Here is an 18385-nt window from a genome sequence, read left to right as displayed (position 1 = left end):
ACTGGGGAGATTGACGGCTTTCTACTGGGGTATAGGGGTTACCCATGCCAGCCTACACTGCTAACCCCTTACCCAGACCCTGAGCAAGGGCCACAGCAGCGCTTCAATGTGGCACACTGCAAAACTAGAGGCAGGGTGGAAATGACTATAGGCCTGTTAAAAGCAAGTTTCCAGTGCCTATGTCACCTCAGGGTCACCCCTGAGAGGGCCTGCGACATCATTGTGGCATGTTTAGTTCTCCATAATATTGCCATTTTTAGAGGGGAACCACATCCTGACCTAAATAAACAAGCTCCAGAGGAAGACCCCATCCACCCTTCAGATTTCCAGGATGGAAGGGTGGTCCGAGACCTTATATGTCATTCATTTTCAAATTAAATCAGCCACCACAAAAATAAAAAAAATAATTAAAGAAATAAATCAACAAGTTACAACAATTTATTTGGTCTTCTTTATTTCCTACAAATTAAAATGCAACTGTTAAATTTCTATATTCTTTTAAAAGTATAATCCACTAAAACACAATATACACCTTACCTGTAGCTTGTGTTTGAGTATCTCGATTTCCAAATCACTCTTTAGGATCTGCCGATCCAAGTATATAATTTCTTGATTACTTTTTTCGATTTGTTTTAGCAGATGCAGCCTATATAACTGCTTTACTGGTAACTGAAAACACAGTAGTTTAGGGTTATGTCATGTTGTACATGACTTCCATTGAATTAAACTCTGGCATTTACTGTACATCACTGAACTGAGTTCATGTGCGCAGAAGAAATAGATGGACCCTCCTCCTCCTCTTCCTGTTGTTCCTCACTCTGGAGGGTGGTGATGGGGAAGACAAGAATATGTTTATACTTAGAGATACTTACATACCTTACTGAACACAAAAATGTGAAGAGTTGATTGTAAAAATTGTTTGATGGCTACAGACAAAACATTACCTCTATAGGCTCTTCTGTATGAGCAGAAATGGTGTCGTCATCCACTACATCCTGAGAAAATGAGCATTTGGTTGAGCACACTTTATACTATTACTTAGCCTACTCAATACATAAGAATTTAGGATATTTACAACTGCCTGGGGATTTGTTAACAAAGTAGGCTCCAAAAGGCAGATATTGGCATCACAATCTATTGAGACCAATGCAAAAGTGAAAGTAAATTAATTAATTAATTTATATATATATATATATATATATATATATATATATATATATATATATATATATATATATATATATATATCTCTGTGTGTGTGTGTGTGTGCGCGCGTGTAGCCCTCTTACATTGTATGTAGGCACTTGTGTCCTGGGGAGTGACGGGCTCTGAAGAACACCCTGTAGGTATTCCCTCAGCCACTGGCCTTCCAGTGTTCAGACTCAGGCCCATCTCCTCAGCATTTGTAAGGGGTGGTGGTGCAGGGCCTCCTCCTGTCTTGCGAGCCTCTGCCTTCTTTCTGTTGGCTGAAGAGACGTCCATTAAAAAAGCACCACATGAATACTGCATTAGACATGTATTGGCATTTACATGATAAATGTCATTTGTTAAAAAAAAATTATGACATGCTCAAACCTTACCTGATTGAATTATGTTTTTATATTTCATTTTCAGCTGCTGCCATGTTCTTTTAATGCCTGCAGGATTGCACCTACATGAAAATTACAAATATTTTATATTTAATACCATAGTTAAGTTTTACCTTTCATATTATAGCAAAAAAAAAAAATTATATATATATATATATATATATATATATATATATATTATAATAAATAATTAGCTTAAATAAACTGACCTTCGACTGGGACATGTGCTGTAAATAGATTAGGGGATTACTACTCTTCTAAAAACTATTTTTAAATACTGCTTACATTCTAAATGTCATATAAACCTATATCACTCGATTCATAAAAAAAGACAGGCACACACTTTTAAATGTCAATTTTAAAAAGTTTATCTTAAACTGATCAACGTTTGTAAAAGTGGGAATGTTAAATTAAACATTTCTACTGAACAGTGAGTTAAAGTTATAGGCCTATGCATTCTTGTTTCGTAAAAAAATTGTTGTAGAAACTATGCAGTAGCCTATTTAATGTAATTTAATGCAATAACATCTGCTTCAAATAAATAGCTGCAAAATTACCCTCGTTTTCAAATAAAACTTCAACATAAAATGCTTAAATATTTAAATACTTTAAATATTTTAAATGTTAACTTACGCATTAACTTGAGCAGCTATGTTTTCCCATGCTAACTGTCTCTGTTTTGCTGATGCAGTGGTGTAGCTTTTTTTTTAATATAAGCTCATACTTCCTATAGGCTTGCATGAGCACATCAAGTTCCGCTGGAGAAAAAAAAATCTCTTTTTTTCAGATCTTTCCATGGTGACTCGTAATATCTGCGCTCCATTGATAATGCCTTTTTATAGTCGCATTGTGCGCGCTTAACTCTGAGTTGGTCTACTCAAAGTTGATTGACCCAACTCAGATCAGCTGTTCTGAAACCGAAAACTCAAAAGAGTTTTTAATCACTCGGTAAATCAACTCAGAGTTCAAGTTTAAACTCTGAATTGATTGAACCTCCTTACTGAAACAGGTCCCTGATCCGCAAATGCAAAACTTTCTTTTCGCACATGTAAATTAAGATGCATGAATGCTAAACATATAATTTGTTTTCACGAACATGTTTATGTTTGCGCAAATCTTAAATTCACAGACTCAGATGGAAAGCCATTCATTTGTGGATGTAAAACTGCAGAAACAACATCAACAGAGCACGTGGATGACGAGTTTGTGTTTGCAAATAATATTGATACTAAATTCATCAAATACATATCCACTAAACACAAGTAGTTTTGCGCACAAACCTGGGAGATTTGAAACCTGCGGCCCCGCCCACTAACACAGAAAAAAAGCCACACACACACACCAGTCAAATGTGAAGTAACGCTGTGCAGATGGATATTATTGAGTCTCTAGGCAAGGCAAGGAAAGTTTATTTTCTACCCAAAGATGAAACCTCAGCATTATAGCCCAGCCTTGAGCAGTTCTTCTGGAAACTACATGCTTACAAAGAAGACTTTACTGGCTGTTTGTTAAAGTAAGGATTAGTAAAGAGTACTGATGGACTATGTCAGATTATGGATCGGTTTCTTCCTCCATTTCACAAGAGTAAGTACATGCGATTAAAGTTGTTACCTCATTTACTCTAGCTTGCAATTGTATTTAGTTTTGATTTGTTACTTGTAACCGTGTGTACTGTATCAGGTTAACTCGCTATATTCTCATTTCGTGTGTAATGCCACGTTGAAATCACAACGCATGCTGCTTTGTTTACGGACCTCTGAGGAGGAGGGTAATGTGTGTCTGTGTGTGTGTGTTTTGTCCTCTGAGGTGGAGCGTAATGTGTGTGTGTTTGTGTGAGCGCATGTGTGTGAAAAGAGCAGGTAGAGTGTGCTAGGAGATCTCCTTGCCAGTTCTTGGAGTTTTTGCTCATAAAAATAGTTAGTCGTCGGTATTTTCAAGTCCATCGTCTGTATTTACATTCACCCACTGGCAGCCAAAATCCATGCCTTACACTATGAAGCGCGTATGCACTGTGACTACTTTTATATTTTGAAATGCTGGACATTTCACTCTGTCTCGTGCTGAAGGCTGACAGTGTCGACGAATTGCAACAGGCTGTCATCGTTCTAATCAGCGCAGATTAGCTTTGCGCTAAGAAAGGGTTTGGGAACAAATGAATCACTGAACGATTCATATGGGAGTCGCTGGAATAATTAGGTGAAAATAAATGCAGATTATAAGACCATGAAAGTGTTTTTAACCTTGCATGGATATTAGACTGTTGTTAGAGACCCTTTCAACCAAAATATGACCCTATTTCATGTATAATAGGGGCTCTTTAAATGATCCCATTGTTGAGCCTTTCCTTTTGAAGTGTGTTTTGCAGGAGCTCTGTCAGAGAACTGGAATTGGACGTTTCTCTCCCTGGTGAATTAATTCCTAGGTGAGAGGAGTGGAAAAAATAATTACTTTAGAAAATAGATAAAAATAGATATTTTACTGTTCCAAGATGTTACCATCCTCCATTCTTTAGTAAGATTGTTTGGACAGAGTTACACCATTGCTCAGATGCAAGCAACTTTGGTTATGATGCATGTTCTTACTTAAGATTCAAGAGTGACAGAGATGAAGTAAATTGTTGTCTGGTAATGACCAAGGCTCAAGTGGCACCTATAAAGATCAAGAATACTCCAAGACTGGAGTTGGCTGCTGCTGTGGTTTCTGTTACACTGTTTTTCTAAAAGCTGAACTGGAAATGAAAATTGATCAAGAGTTCTTTTGGACTAATTCACAAGTTGTCCTTGCATATGTCTATAATGAAGCAAGAAGGTTTCATGTGTTTGTTGCTAATCATGTTCAGTTGATCAAAGAAATCTCAAATACAAGCCAGTGGTATTGTCAACATATCTCAAAATCCTGCTGACCATGCCTCTAGAGGCAACCTCATTTCACAACTGGGATCAACAAACTGGATGACGGGACCTAAATTTTTATGGAAGCAAGTGTGTCCAGTGTGTCCAGCTCCAAACACTTTAGCTGAATTACTTGTGGGAGATCCTGACTTCAAACTTACACAGGTATGGTTGACTAAGGCTGCATTTACACTGCGGATCTTGATGGTCAATTCCAATTTTGTGACTGTATCTGAATTTTTTGATGATCCGCTTACATCATCTTTTAAAACTGACTTGTATCCGATCGTCTGCATTTACACAGCACATGGCAAAAGGGCAATGACCAGGGTGCTGACTCGTATTCATTGTGTATACTGTACACAGCAACGCAACGCACACAGCCCGGAAAAGGAAGTGAGCGAGTACGCAGTGACGTTGCTGAAAATGGCACGAGATTCAACTCAATGCAATGGATGAATCTGAGATGATTGTACAATGTTTTGCTTTCCATACCATATTTAAAGGAAAGCAAAACAATAATTGTACAGCAAAAAAAAAAGAGAAGAGCTGTGGCAGCTTGGGCGAATGTTGCATTTATCATTGCAACAGTACAAAGAGGCGTTTGGATGGAAGATCTCGTGACTGGTGGGATCAAGTGCTTGGAATGTGGGGTCAAGAACAGTGGGTCAGCAAATTTTGTATGAGGCGAGAAACGTTTGATATGATGTGTCAGCGACTATCACTGAGGCTGTCATGAGGACACCAATTTTTTACAGAGCAATACCTGTGCAGAAGAGCGTCGCAGTGTGGTGGCTTGCCACCGTCACTGGTTATCACACACTGGGAAATCTATTGGGCATAAGTGATGCGTCAGTATGCCTTATAGTCCGGGAGTTTTGCCAAGTAGTGCGAGACGAGATGATGCGCGAAAACATCAAGCTTCCAGAAAAGGAGCAACTCCAGTCAATCTTTCAAGGTTTTTAGAATCACTGAAGTTTTCCTTAGTGCGCGGGGGCTATCAGCAGGAGCCACATCCCTGTCATGGCACCACCGGAAAACCACACAGATTATTTTAATCGTAAGGATAGCATTCAATGATACAACAAACCATTGTGGACCACAAATTCTGGTAGGGACAGTTATATTTAATGTTACCTACCTTGTTGTCGTCACTTCCCGACTTATGTAACATTTTACACACTCTCTTTCCTTAGTCGTTGCGTTGTATTCAGTTTATCCCCCGAATAGTTTCACAAACATCAACATCGGCTGGCCAGGAAGTGTACACGACTCCAGGGTTCTTCGGAATTCCATAATTTACGAGAAAGCAGAAAGCAGAGTCCTCTTCCCAAATGTGAGTATTTTTCTTCATCTAAACTGCCTACAAGTGTTAATGTCAAGTTGTATAAATAAACTATCAATTTGAACGCATATTATTAATATTTCAAGGTAGACTGTGCATAAAAAGTAAAATTATGTCTTGACTACCCCTGCTTTTTTGTAATCACATTACTTGTCATTGTGTTGTCATTCAGTTTTAGTTTCTAATTACTTTTTACTCAAATTTGATACTTTATTTAGTTTCTATATTTATTTACATAGTCAAGTTTACTTGTAATTTTTTACTCATTTTACTATTGTAAGATCACTGAGGAGATCCAAGGCACCCAGGTTCCAATCATGCTGCTAGGTGATCCAGCATACCCACTTCGGTTCGGGCTTATGAAGGGTTACACAGAGACTGGCAACATGACTGAGGACCATCGCTGCTTTAACAAGGCGCTAAGTGGAGCCAGGATGACTGTAGAATGTGTTTTCGAAAGGTTAAAGGGTCGCTGGAGGTCCTTGGCAAAACGTCTCGGTGTGGACATATCACTGGTTCCCACAATTTTATCAACATGCTGCACACTTCATAACTTATGTGAAAAACCACATCAAGGCCTACAACGAAGATACAACTTTGGCTGAATCTCTTTATGTACCACCTCCAAGGGTAGTTGACTCCCTGTGTAATCCAGAAACTGAGCCGGTACAAATCAGAGAAGCCCTGACCAAACATTTTTCTGAGATACGTTTAAAATGCAACAAAAGAGGTCAACATTCAAATTATGTGTTTAATAACCTGTTTATTTAGCTTGTAATCTAAATTTTTCCCAGTGTTATCAAAATCGTAAATGGCAAAAAAATAAATGAAAAATAAAGTTAAGAACAGAAATAAAACTGGCATTAAATGCACGTGTATACATAACCCCCAGCACCCCCAGTATTTCGAACAAGGTTTTCCAGAGCTGTTGAAGAACTGTACAACTGTTTTAACATTACAGTGACTGAACATTTTACCATATTTACTAGTAATATTGCCAAAGTGCACTTAAAACGAAGTAGCAAGGTAACAAGATCTATAGCTCGAGGCAATAAAGCTCATAAACAAGAACACAGTTCTTACAAAGTAAGAACAAAGACTTACTGAGCTACACTACGATACATGATACTAACTACATAATAAGCAAACAACAAACAAACGTGCACACACACATTCACATATACACACAGAGGCAGTTCAGAGGATGCAATGAGTTGACAACCGTCCCAAATTTATTCTAATACTTCTTACAAGATCTTAGAATAACACCCGAGAAACCACAAAAGCAGAGATATGGCTTATCTTTAACTCAATCTGCACCAGATCAGCAAGAGACAACGTAAGTTTGTTACTTGCGCCCTTTTACTGGAAGTCGAATCTCCCTCAACGGCTGGCCTTGGGGAAACACAGTGCTCCTGATTGGCTGTTGGCTTCGGTGACGTCCTTGGGATTCCCTCGCTCCTGAGTGGGTCGTTCTGGGTTACCTAGGTGACAGACTGCTGAGAGTCGGTTTGCAGAAGTTCGTGCAGTTTCAGTGGTCCAGAAACTTAAGAGGTTAAGGGTCCACGGGAAGTTCGTGGTGACCCAATCGCGTGGCGGCGCTGTGTCTGAGCAGCCGAGAGGGGGCAGATAGCAACAGCAGGTGCGAGCCAGCTAATGCAAAAAGCAAAGTTTCTTTGTTGCAGGGTGTTTTTAAATGACCTGGTTCGGTCCATCGCCATGGCACTGTCTGCCAATGAGCAGCTGCCATGAAGGGTGGGGCCACGCCCTGTAATGACGTAGGAAAGGTCAATAAGAAACAGACTGCATGTAGATTTCACGTGCTAAAACTCTTGCAAGATTAAAACTATCTTACATCAAATGTTACAGGATGAATACTGTTTGTACTACTAGTTTTACATTCACATCAACGTATTGCAAATGTCACTAGCTTTCATTCAATACCAGACATCATACATTTCAGACACATACAGATAATTTTAATCTGCTATAACGGTTAAAACATAACATTGATTAACTTGGTTGGTTGGAATAAACAGCATATAAGGAAAATTATGGCATATTATTCAAAGATACATTTGCCTTAGTTCTAACATTTTAAGAGATTGTCTTTCATTCATATGCATTAATTTTTCTTTATCTCTATGAAATTGTACATCTAGCAAAATGTACCATATTACCAATGCATGACCGCGAGTCATTCAAAAGTCTCGTAAGGCAGTTTCCTCTGAAAATCCTGTAAAGCCCCTTTGTTTAATTTAAGTCATTTACTAATCTCGCTGAAGGGTACCAGAACATCTGCGGCCAAAGTACTGGTCAAAACAGTCAAAATCAACGTGCGCTCTGTTATCCTGATGGTATAAGCCCTCAAGTTAGTTCAATGAATGAGACAATTTGGCGACAAGTTTTTTGGGCCTGATTGATTTGAGTTCCAACAGTTACGTGTATATTTGCAAGTGTTGTGACTGATTTTTTTTTTTTTTTTCAGTTTGTGTTAGAATTTGCAACACGTGTGCTGTCAAATTGATAAAGATCATTTCTTTATTTTCTGGGTTTTTTTTTTGTAATTACATGTGCTTTCCTAAATTGCAGTGCGTAACACTCTCAGTCACCGTACATTACAAAACTAAAGTGAGAAATTAATTAAAAAATAGGGTTGGGGTATTAATCTTCTAATTGTGGGGGAGATGCATTTTTTAACTGTTGCTGTGGAGAATTGACTGACTGTGTGCAAATGCGGCTCTAGTGAGAGAGACCAGGTTAAAGGGTGGTGAAGTTTTGTTGAGGTGACCTATTAGGAGGAAAGGTTTTCGCTCAGCTGCAAAGCATGGGGAACGGAAAGAAAAACCTCAGCATTTCGTGACTGGGTGGTCCTTTAAGGTAATCAAAAATCTCTGTTTTTACATGGTGGACTCTTAATAAGAGTATTATCTTAATCATATTAAAATCAGAGTATTGGTTTCCATGTAAGTGAAGTCAGCGCATTCCTCTGCCTTTCAGCATGCGTTCTCCAATGTTTCATTAAGTTTGACGTGTTTCCCGCTTTAATGCAAGTTTTGTGAAATGTCTGCTTTGCGTTGTTGTGTCCGAATCCTTGTGAAATAGGCTACAGCCATACTTTACAATGCTTAGTTTAAGCAAATTTGGTGAACGTAATCATGCGTGTTGAATCTGAAAAGAATTGCTCCGGCTGCCCTGTCCTGCGTGCTGTTTGTGCACGCTTTGGTGTGAGACAACGCATACCTGTATGCCATTGATGTACCGCTTGATGCTTCTTACGTCCTTGTCGCAGCACCAGTGGCCACAAAAATAAGCACGGAAATGCATACGCTGATTCAGTAATCCTGCTTGTGATCCTGCCTGTTCTCACTCTCAGCTCACATCATTCAAAACAAAAGGTCCACATTGACCCCTGATAATGTAAACAGACTGGACTGTCTTAGCATCTGTCTGAATGTAAAGGAGGACTAAGCAAAATTGTTTCTGCTTTATAATTAATGTTCTTAACTCACAGCAATACAGCTTTTTAATGAGTACAATTGTTTGTATTCAATAATTTATTATTAATATAATTTTACATATTTGCAATGCCTGTAATTTGGCATTTTTTTGCAGTCCACTTAGAATCTAACTTGGAAATCAATTTTTTTTTATTGGCATTGATTCTTTTGAAATTCAAATAGCAATAACATGCCTGTGTTTTTATTTCTTTAATAAATATGGCTGTCAAGCCAGGATCTTGATGGTTTATTGTGGGTATGTTGTTTACATAAATAAATCTGTGTTACTAGTTAAACAAAAATTCTATTAAATAATTATATTATTAATTTATGTAATTGTTGTCTTGTGTTTACAATAAATTTACATTTGAATAGCCAAAATTATAAGTTTCATTCTTTTTAATGTGATTAATCATGATCAAGTTTAAAAAAAAGTGTGATTAATTAGTTAATTTTTTAAATCGATTGACAGCACTAATATATACAAATATATATATATAATATATATATATATATATATATATATATCAATCACTATATATATGTTACATGTCATGTGTAGTTTCCCTAGTAATGCGCAAGTTACACATTTACAAATAACCTAAATAGCCTCAATTATAATATTATTTTCCTTATAATACCTATTTTTCATGCAAATATAGGTGGTTTTTGTAAAACTGAAATTACAGTAGCTAAGTTGGTAGTTGGTGAATGTTTAGCTATCGGAAAGAACATTACCTTGCTTGTCAATGCCTTAATTATTTGCTTCATGCTTACCTTTTACCGTGGTATTATCAGATTCCAGCCCTTCGCAGTCTAAAGATGAACCAATGTCCTCTTCTGTGACACTATCAGGTGGTCGACAGCTAGGCTTATCACCTAATATGGCATCAATTTGATCGTAGAATGGAAATCAGGGCTTGACAACTTTTGGCTTTAGCTTGGAGTGAGAATTTATGCCCAGCCTCTATGCCCACAAGCCACGCCCCCATTTATTTATAAATCTATAAAAAATTATATTATTTTAATAAATACTTTTTATAAAATATTTATTTTAAATAAAAGTATTATTATTATTATTTTTATCCAATTATTATTCTTTTCTAAATAAATTTAATAAAAAAATCTATTCTAAATGTAACTGGAAAACAATGTAAAAACTGAAGTAACATACTAAGATCATTTAAGATTTTTTTGCATAAATATATTAATTTCATTAAAATGAAATTCTATAGACTATTGTATAGAACACAAAAAATATGTTTTATAGAATTGTGTGTTGTGTTTAAGACCTGACTCATGGCTGAGAAATTAGGTTTATTAAGTCTTAACTCCAAATCGCCCCTTGTAATCGTGTGTGAATGAGAGTGTATGGATGTTTCCCAGTGATGGGTTTCAGCTAGAAGGGCATCTGCTGTGTAAAACATATGCTGGATAAGTTGGCGATTCATTTTACTCTGGCGACCCAAGACTAATAAAGACACCGAAAAGATTATTAATTAATGAATGAATGAAGTCTCCCTGACCTCATGCCTTCTTTCTGCTTCATACAAAAAAAAATCTATCAGGAGCCATTAGTCAAAATAAGATTATCACATTGTTTAAACTTTAGACCAGGGGTGTCCAATTTTTTTGGGCCGAGGGCCAGATACAAAAAAATTTTACATACATCACACACACACACACACACACACATGTATGTATGTATAATATATATATATATATATATATATATATATATATATATATATATATATATATGTATATATATATATATATATATATATATATATATATATATATATATATATGTACAGATGTTACTACTTCAATGTGTTCCTTGTGCCGCCATTCATGCCGCGGCGACGGCGGTACTTGATGCGCCAGCAGCATTTGACCGCTGGGTGGCACTTTAACCACAGATATTCAGCTTTGCCTTTTCACAATGCTAAACAGACTGTTCTGTAGGCGTAGCTTACTGTATGTGATGTGATGTGTTCAATTAAAATATCATTTTAATTTAGTTTTTCTGGTAATAGACATGCTCTTACACTATACTATGCTGTAGAAAAGATACATGGTGAGAAGTCAAAAAGCAAATATAAGAATTAAGTTATTAGCCTTCAGTGCCCGATTAAATTGCGTTGGGGTGAAAATAATGTTTGGATTTCTTTGACTATCATGGCAATGTTATAATCTCAAATCTTAAACGTGCGCATATAAAAAACAGCAAAATAATATAGATTATTCTGCCGGTAGAGCACATCACCTCACAGTTGTGAACTTGCGATCACCTCAACTTACATTTAAAATTTGTTTACCTGGTTTATTGTAAACTTTTTAAGTGCAAAGAGGATTCGTTTTGGAAAATAGAATTGAAGAAATGAAAGACAACTAAAGTGAAAGCACAAACATTCAGTACAAATAAGTAGTCTTAAATAAATAAATAAATAAATAAAGCAGTCTTTTAGTCTAAATATAGAGAGATGTAGTTTGTTATTTTGATAGGACTAAGACAAGATATTTTCATTTATGTTTTTAATATACGTTTTTATTTACATTTTCGTTGTTGATTATATTTTACTATCTCATTTTATGTTTCAATTATAGTACATAATAATAAACGAATAATGAAAATAAATAAATAATGAAAATAGGACATAAATTAAGTCTGGCAGGTTTATTTTTAATAATTTAGTATCAGTTCCGTTTTTTTGTTTCAAAACGTCAATGTTCTGCTTTAAAGTATAACTGTTTTGTTTTGTTTTTTTACTTAATGGCTCAGTAAGTTTTGTATTTTAATTTCATATTCAGTCACCTTGCATATGCGTGTGAAATATAATGCCGCATAACCGCGGAAAAAGAAGAAAAGGCTGTCAGTTAAAGCTAATCAAAATTAGCTATATTAAAATACAGCATTTATGTTAATACAGGCAGAGTGTGAACAAACTCAAGGCTAAGATATGCGCTTGTTTTTTTAATGCATTTAAAAATAAATGCTATATAAATAAATGTTTTTTGTTTTTTTTTACTTTTTTTGTATGGTAAAGGACAATGCACATTATGTTATTGATGTAAACTTAGGCTAAAACTTACCATTGATTAACGTGACCTACCTCAAGCAGATCACTTAAAGTGTAATAAAAATAATGTTGCCGCAGGACATAAACGAAGTCCCGCAAGTTTATTTTTAATAATTTAGTTTCAGTACTGTTAACTTTTTTTTTCTCAAAACATCAATAGCACCTTCAATAATCTAAACATTAAAGATAGACCGCAAGATGTGTTGAGTGGCTATATGTGGTGAAGAACGATGGCAAAGCTAAGTGTGATTATTGTAATAAACTAATAAGTTATAAAGCAGAGAGTCCCGACCAACAGGACTGACTTAGCATATGCGGTTGGCTCATTCTTCACGAATATAGAATTAAAATAATGGCGCGTTAGGTTCATTGTGCATCCCGCAGGTGCAACCAACAAGAGTTGTGCATTTTAGTTTAACTTTTTTGAGCGTTATAAGCAGCTCGGTGTTAGTTTTTAATTAAATATATCGAGCCGAAACTAAGCAGCGCATTCTCTCCGCCTCCTCCTTTATAACCAGCGGGACACGCTACTGAAGCAGGAGAGACACTCCGTCGTTCATAATCTTAGCTGATGTGTCGGAGTCGAAAGAATATATCAAAGAGGAATGTTCTTTTTACAGTGCCGATATGTTTAATCTTTTTTCCCCTGTCATTTCTCTTCAGCAAATTATATTTTTAAAGCTGCTTGATTCTTTTAAAACCGAAAGCAGAGCCCGTCAATTGGTGTTTTTTCATAAGATACTCCTTTATTAATGTTTTATTTTATGAGTGTCTTTAATGTGCTTTTTAATAGTTTTATTTTATTCAAAGCAGCGCCTAAAAGCGAATTTATCCTCAAATCGTGGCATGAGAGCGATGTCATGTCGCATATATTGCCTTTTTTTCTGATCTTTTTGCATAAAGGTTTTAATCAAAAGACAGGTAATTTAATTACTTTCGATGTGCTAAAATATTTGTTAAATAAATGTTATTAAAAAAGGCATATGCAATGTGCTCTGACGGGTAAAATCAGATTCTTTCTCTCTTTCAAGTTCAAAGCAAATTTGAATGCCAAAGGATTTTAGATGCATATACAAGACTATATGTAGTATATCAACAAATTAATAAAATAAGTAGCAAATGAGAAATAAATGACAGACAAGTTGATAAAAACAGACATTATCTCTAAAAGTTATCAGAATTGCAAGATTAAAACAGCTGAATATAGGCCTAAAATAAATCTAGAAAGCTTGCGCACTGATATTTATTCTTTTTTTTTTCGAATAACGAACAATTTCAACCGCGGGGAGATACCGACAGCTTGATTTGCAGTATTTTCTAACATGTTAGAAGAGGGCAGCGGACATGGCTGCCGGTGGGGAAGCGGCTGTGCCCTCAGCAGCTGATTGAGACGGAGCTGCATATCAAGTGCACTAAATACTCCGAGACAGGCACGTGCACACACAGGGCTCAACCTGTGCAGTGCACATGCCCTTTTTAGTCTTGGATAGAAAGTGCCCTTCCAAAATGATCAAAAGTGCCCCCGCGACGCGGCACACCCTCGGTCCCGCCCTTCAGTAGGCGCGCAACAACACCGCTCTTGACAACACCACGTCAACACCGCTCTTCAGTACTCGCGCAACAACAACCCCCAACCCCTAAATAGTCTAGGCAACAAATAAATAGTAGTCTAATAATAACAAAAAATGCCCTTTTCATTTTCATACAATAGGCCTATGTGTGGGTTTTGACAATATGTGTTTAATTAAGCTATAAAGATTTGCCTATCAGATGAAATGCATAGTAAAATATGAAATAAATGTCTCTTTTGCTGAATATTTAATTAATCTATATATTTAATATTTTAAAAATCAACTCCTTTTTGCCCAGAGAAAAAGGCGCGCGGCACTAGCGGACATGGGGTGCTTTCCCAAAAAAAGACGTACAGTAACTTGCGGCTGAACTATGCACAGTTTGGGGGAAAAAAGGATATAGTGATGCATGTTTCCCAAAACCCCTAGTTTCTCTGTCGCAGATCCATCATTTGAATCACGTTATAAGTAAAACGCACATAATGATAAAGCACACCATCATCACGAGGGCAATTAAATAAAGACAACCTAAACATATTTTTAATTGTTTATTTATGTAATGTGAGTTTTTATAACTTTGTTCTTTAAATTATTTCAATATAACTTAGGCTATTCTATCGTGATGACACCATAAAAGGCCTTCAATGCACTGATATAGGTAATAGGGATACAATGAAAAGCCGATTTCACTATTGACCCTGTTTTTATTCATTGACGGCTTCCCAACGCCGCATTTCTGTTGCGCGAAAAAAAGCTGCTGCAAATAAGCAAATTTATGACAATACACATTTAATAGTTTCATGAAAGTAGTTGCTGGTGTGCTTCATCTGCGTGATACTGATTTGACATTCTTCCGCTAAACTTGCTCTGTGTTGAGGTGTGAATGGGCTGTGCTCTTTGCTATTGAGGCTAAGGTGTATCAGACATCAAGGTGTAAATGAGCTATAGTTCTCTTTGCAACTTTCAATTTTGAGGTGGGGGAAGTGGGAAGAGGCAATTCAAATGTACCATCTCTAAAAATAAAATGGTCGCTTACGCGGAATTTGTGTTTAAAGATTATTACCTTATTTTTATTTTATTATTATTAATTTATTCATTCATTCTTCATTCATTTTCTTTTCGGTTTAGTCCCTTTATTAGTCTGTGATCGCCACAGCGGAATGAACCGTCAACTTATCCAGCATATGTTTTACGCAGTGGATGGCTTCGGGACGGAGTGAAAGGAAAGGCGGAATTTGCCCCGAGTCTGGGAAAGATGGCTTGCCGTAATTACACTAGTTTTCCTATCGCACACATGCGCCAAACACATAAACAAATAAATAAAAAAGGGAAAGAAAACATCTAGCCTTGAGGTCTTTTTGCTTATAATCGCCCTTATGTTTCCGTTTTAAATGTAAGGCTGTTGCATAAAATAATACAATTTTACAAAGTTACTTTGCTGCGTCCCCCTTGATGTTTCAATAACGCATAATAATCTACACACCATATTAAAGACACAGCAGACGTAAAGGTTGTGTGTGAGAGCCCGAGCAAAAAAGGATCAGAAATTGATCACGCACGCACAGGAAAAAAGGCAATTATGCAACACATGACATGCATCGCTCTCAATTGACGGGCTCTGCTTTCTGTTTTAACATAATCAAGCAGCTTAAAAAATAATTTGATGAAGAGAAATGACAGGAAAAAAAGTAATAAAAAAATTAAAAGATTAAACATATCAGGACTGTTAAAAGAACATTCCTCTTTAATATATTCTTTCGACTCAGATACATCAGCTAAGATTATGAATGACGGAGTAGGCTATCTCTCCTGCTTGCCTCAGCAGCGTGTGTCCAGCTGGTTATGAACGAGGAGGCAGAGAGAATGCGCTGTTTAGTTTCGGTTTGATATAAAAACTAACACCGAACTGCTTATAACGCTCAAAAAGTTAAACTAAAATGCACAACCCTTGTTGGTTGCACACGCAAGTTGTGTTATTTATATTTGTGGCTGTGAAGTTTATTACTATATATATATATATATATATATATATATATATATATATATATATATATATATATATATATATATATATATAGCCTATATATATATATATAGCCTATATATATATATATATATATATATATATATATATATATATATATAGCCTATATATATATATATATATATATATATATATATATATATATATATATATATATATATATATATATATATTGAGATACTGAGCCATTACAAGTAAAAAAACAACAACAAAAAACTAAAATTTTACTTTAAAGAAGAACAGACGTTTTGAGAAAAAAACTGAACAGAACTGGAACTAAATTATTAAAACTAAACTTGCAGGACTTCGTTTATGTCCTGCGGCAACTTTATTTTTATAACACTTTTTTTTTTTGCCCCGAGTCTGGGAAAGATGGCTTGCCGTCATTACACAGATCGCACACGAGTTACATGCGTCAAACACATAAATAAATAAATAAATAAATAAATAAATAAATAAATAAGGGAAAGAAAACATCTAACCTTATAGGCTGAGGTCTTTTTGCTTATAATCGCCCTTATGTTTCCGTTTTAAAGGCTGTTGCATAATACAATTTTGATTTATAAGTGACTTTGTTGCGTCCCCTTGATGTTTCAATAACGCATAATAATCTATACACCATATTAAAGACAACAGAAAGACATAAATCTTTACAAATTACCTGTCCCCTTTTGTAGACTCAAAACAAGTGTCAAATCTTGAAAAAATTGCCTGAGCCATATTAAAATATAATTTAAAGAATTATTATCGGATAAAACCGCATTAAATAAATAAACCAATATAAAACAAGCAAAAGCAAGCTATAACAGTTTAGGTATAGGTCTATGTAGCCTACATAAATGAAACCGTTAAAGTCAAATTAAACTTTCATTTTACAAGATATTTTTTTTTAAAGATTTTAGATATTTTCTAAAAACAATAAACACCAGAGAAAGTTTAAATAATTATATAGTGGTTACGATGATAATAATTAAATCGTTCAAACAGAGCATTTTTTGGGGAGAGTGAAAGCAGAATGCGACCTTTTGATGAATTAGCTCTAACCTTTGACAGTTTTTTTTTCTTTCCGCGGTTATGCGCGCATTATATTTCAAATGCATATGCAAGGTGACTGAAATTGAAATTAAAATACAAAACATACTGGGCCATTAAGTAAAAAAACAAAAAAAATAACTGAAAACTATTAAAAATAAACCTGCGAGATATGTTCTGCGGCAAAATTATTTTATGAAGCAGTATTCAACTTAAGCTCTTTAGACCATGCGCCTGACCGTTTCTTAGTGTTTCACCACATGTCCTTAAATACATAAGGCCTATTTTTATTATTTTTCATTATTCGTTTATTATTATGTACAATAATTGTGACATAAAATTAAATAGTAAAATATAATCAACAACGAAAATGTAAATAAAAAGGTAAATTAAAACATAAATGAAAAGGTCTTGTGTTAGTCCTACCAAAATAACAAACACTGAAAATCTCTTTACATTTAGGCTAAAAGACTGCTTTAATTTTTTAATTTAGGCATACTTAGAATATTTGTACTGAATGTTTGTGCTTTCATATTAGTTGTCTTTAACTTCTTCAATTCTATTTTTCAAAAAGAATCCTCTTTGCACTTAAAAAGTTTAGAATAACAATAATTAGTGTTAACAAATTTTAAATGATTAATAAAGGAATTATAATGCTTTGACTTATTGTTTAATCTCATTTACAAGCACAATAGCATATTTAAGGCTGCTGTGTGGGCTATTTCTGTCGGTTCGCATCCCGTCCCTTTGCGCCCCCTGGCGGCTCATTCACAAACTGCGGTCATACACTATAAACAAAGCAGCTCCTATTTCAAACGGCGGCGGTATATGACGCGGCGGTAATAGTCACTTTGAACTCTCACCTACTGTATGTATGTATGTATGTATGTATGTGTGTGTTTGTGTGTGTAGTTTTATGGAATGTAACAGAAATTAGCTCATTTTATGAATATTAATAATCAACAATAACGGTTTTTTCTTAATTATTAATATTCCGGCTTAAGCTTCAGTCAATTTGGTCGAACAAACATATGATTGTATATAATCCTGCCCGCTTGACCGAGCGGACTCTCAGATTATGAATATTAATTATCAACAATAACAAATTATTATTAATCATTAATATTCCGGATCAATTTATTGTTAATTTGACCAAATAAACAAGCAGAGCTCTTCCGAGCGGCCACGGCAATAGTCTATTCATTTAGAAAAAGGGAATTTAATTGCTACTTCTTGTGAAGTAGATTAATCATTCAAAAGTTTTAAACAACTTATAATAGCAAGGCAGGGGAATCTGTATTTCAGTGACATTTTCTCGTGAGGCAAACAA

The 18385-nt window shown here is 35.4% G+C and overlaps 1 long non-coding RNA gene across 1 annotated transcript; it reads right to left on the bottom strand.

Annotated features, from left to right (window-relative positions):
- Positions 1 to 1653, bottom strand: LOC147843492 (uncharacterized). The gene is made up of 4 exons (XR_015494453.1): positions 1581 to 1653; positions 1290 to 1466; positions 945 to 995; positions 1 to 818 (listed from the first exon to the last, which is right to left on the bottom strand). It is a non-coding gene; the product is annotated as an uncharacterized LOC147843492 (long non-coding RNA).
- Between the last annotated feature and the right edge of the window lie 16732 nt (positions 1654 to 18385).

This window comes from Danio rerio, chromosome 6 (assembly GCF_052040795.2).
Source record: "Danio rerio strain M-AB ecotype USA chromosome 6, GRCz13ab, whole genome shotgun sequence".
NCBI lineage: Eukaryota > Metazoa > Chordata > Actinopteri > Cypriniformes > Danionidae > Danio > Danio rerio.
This window is presented reverse-complemented; position numbering and strand designations above follow the sequence as displayed.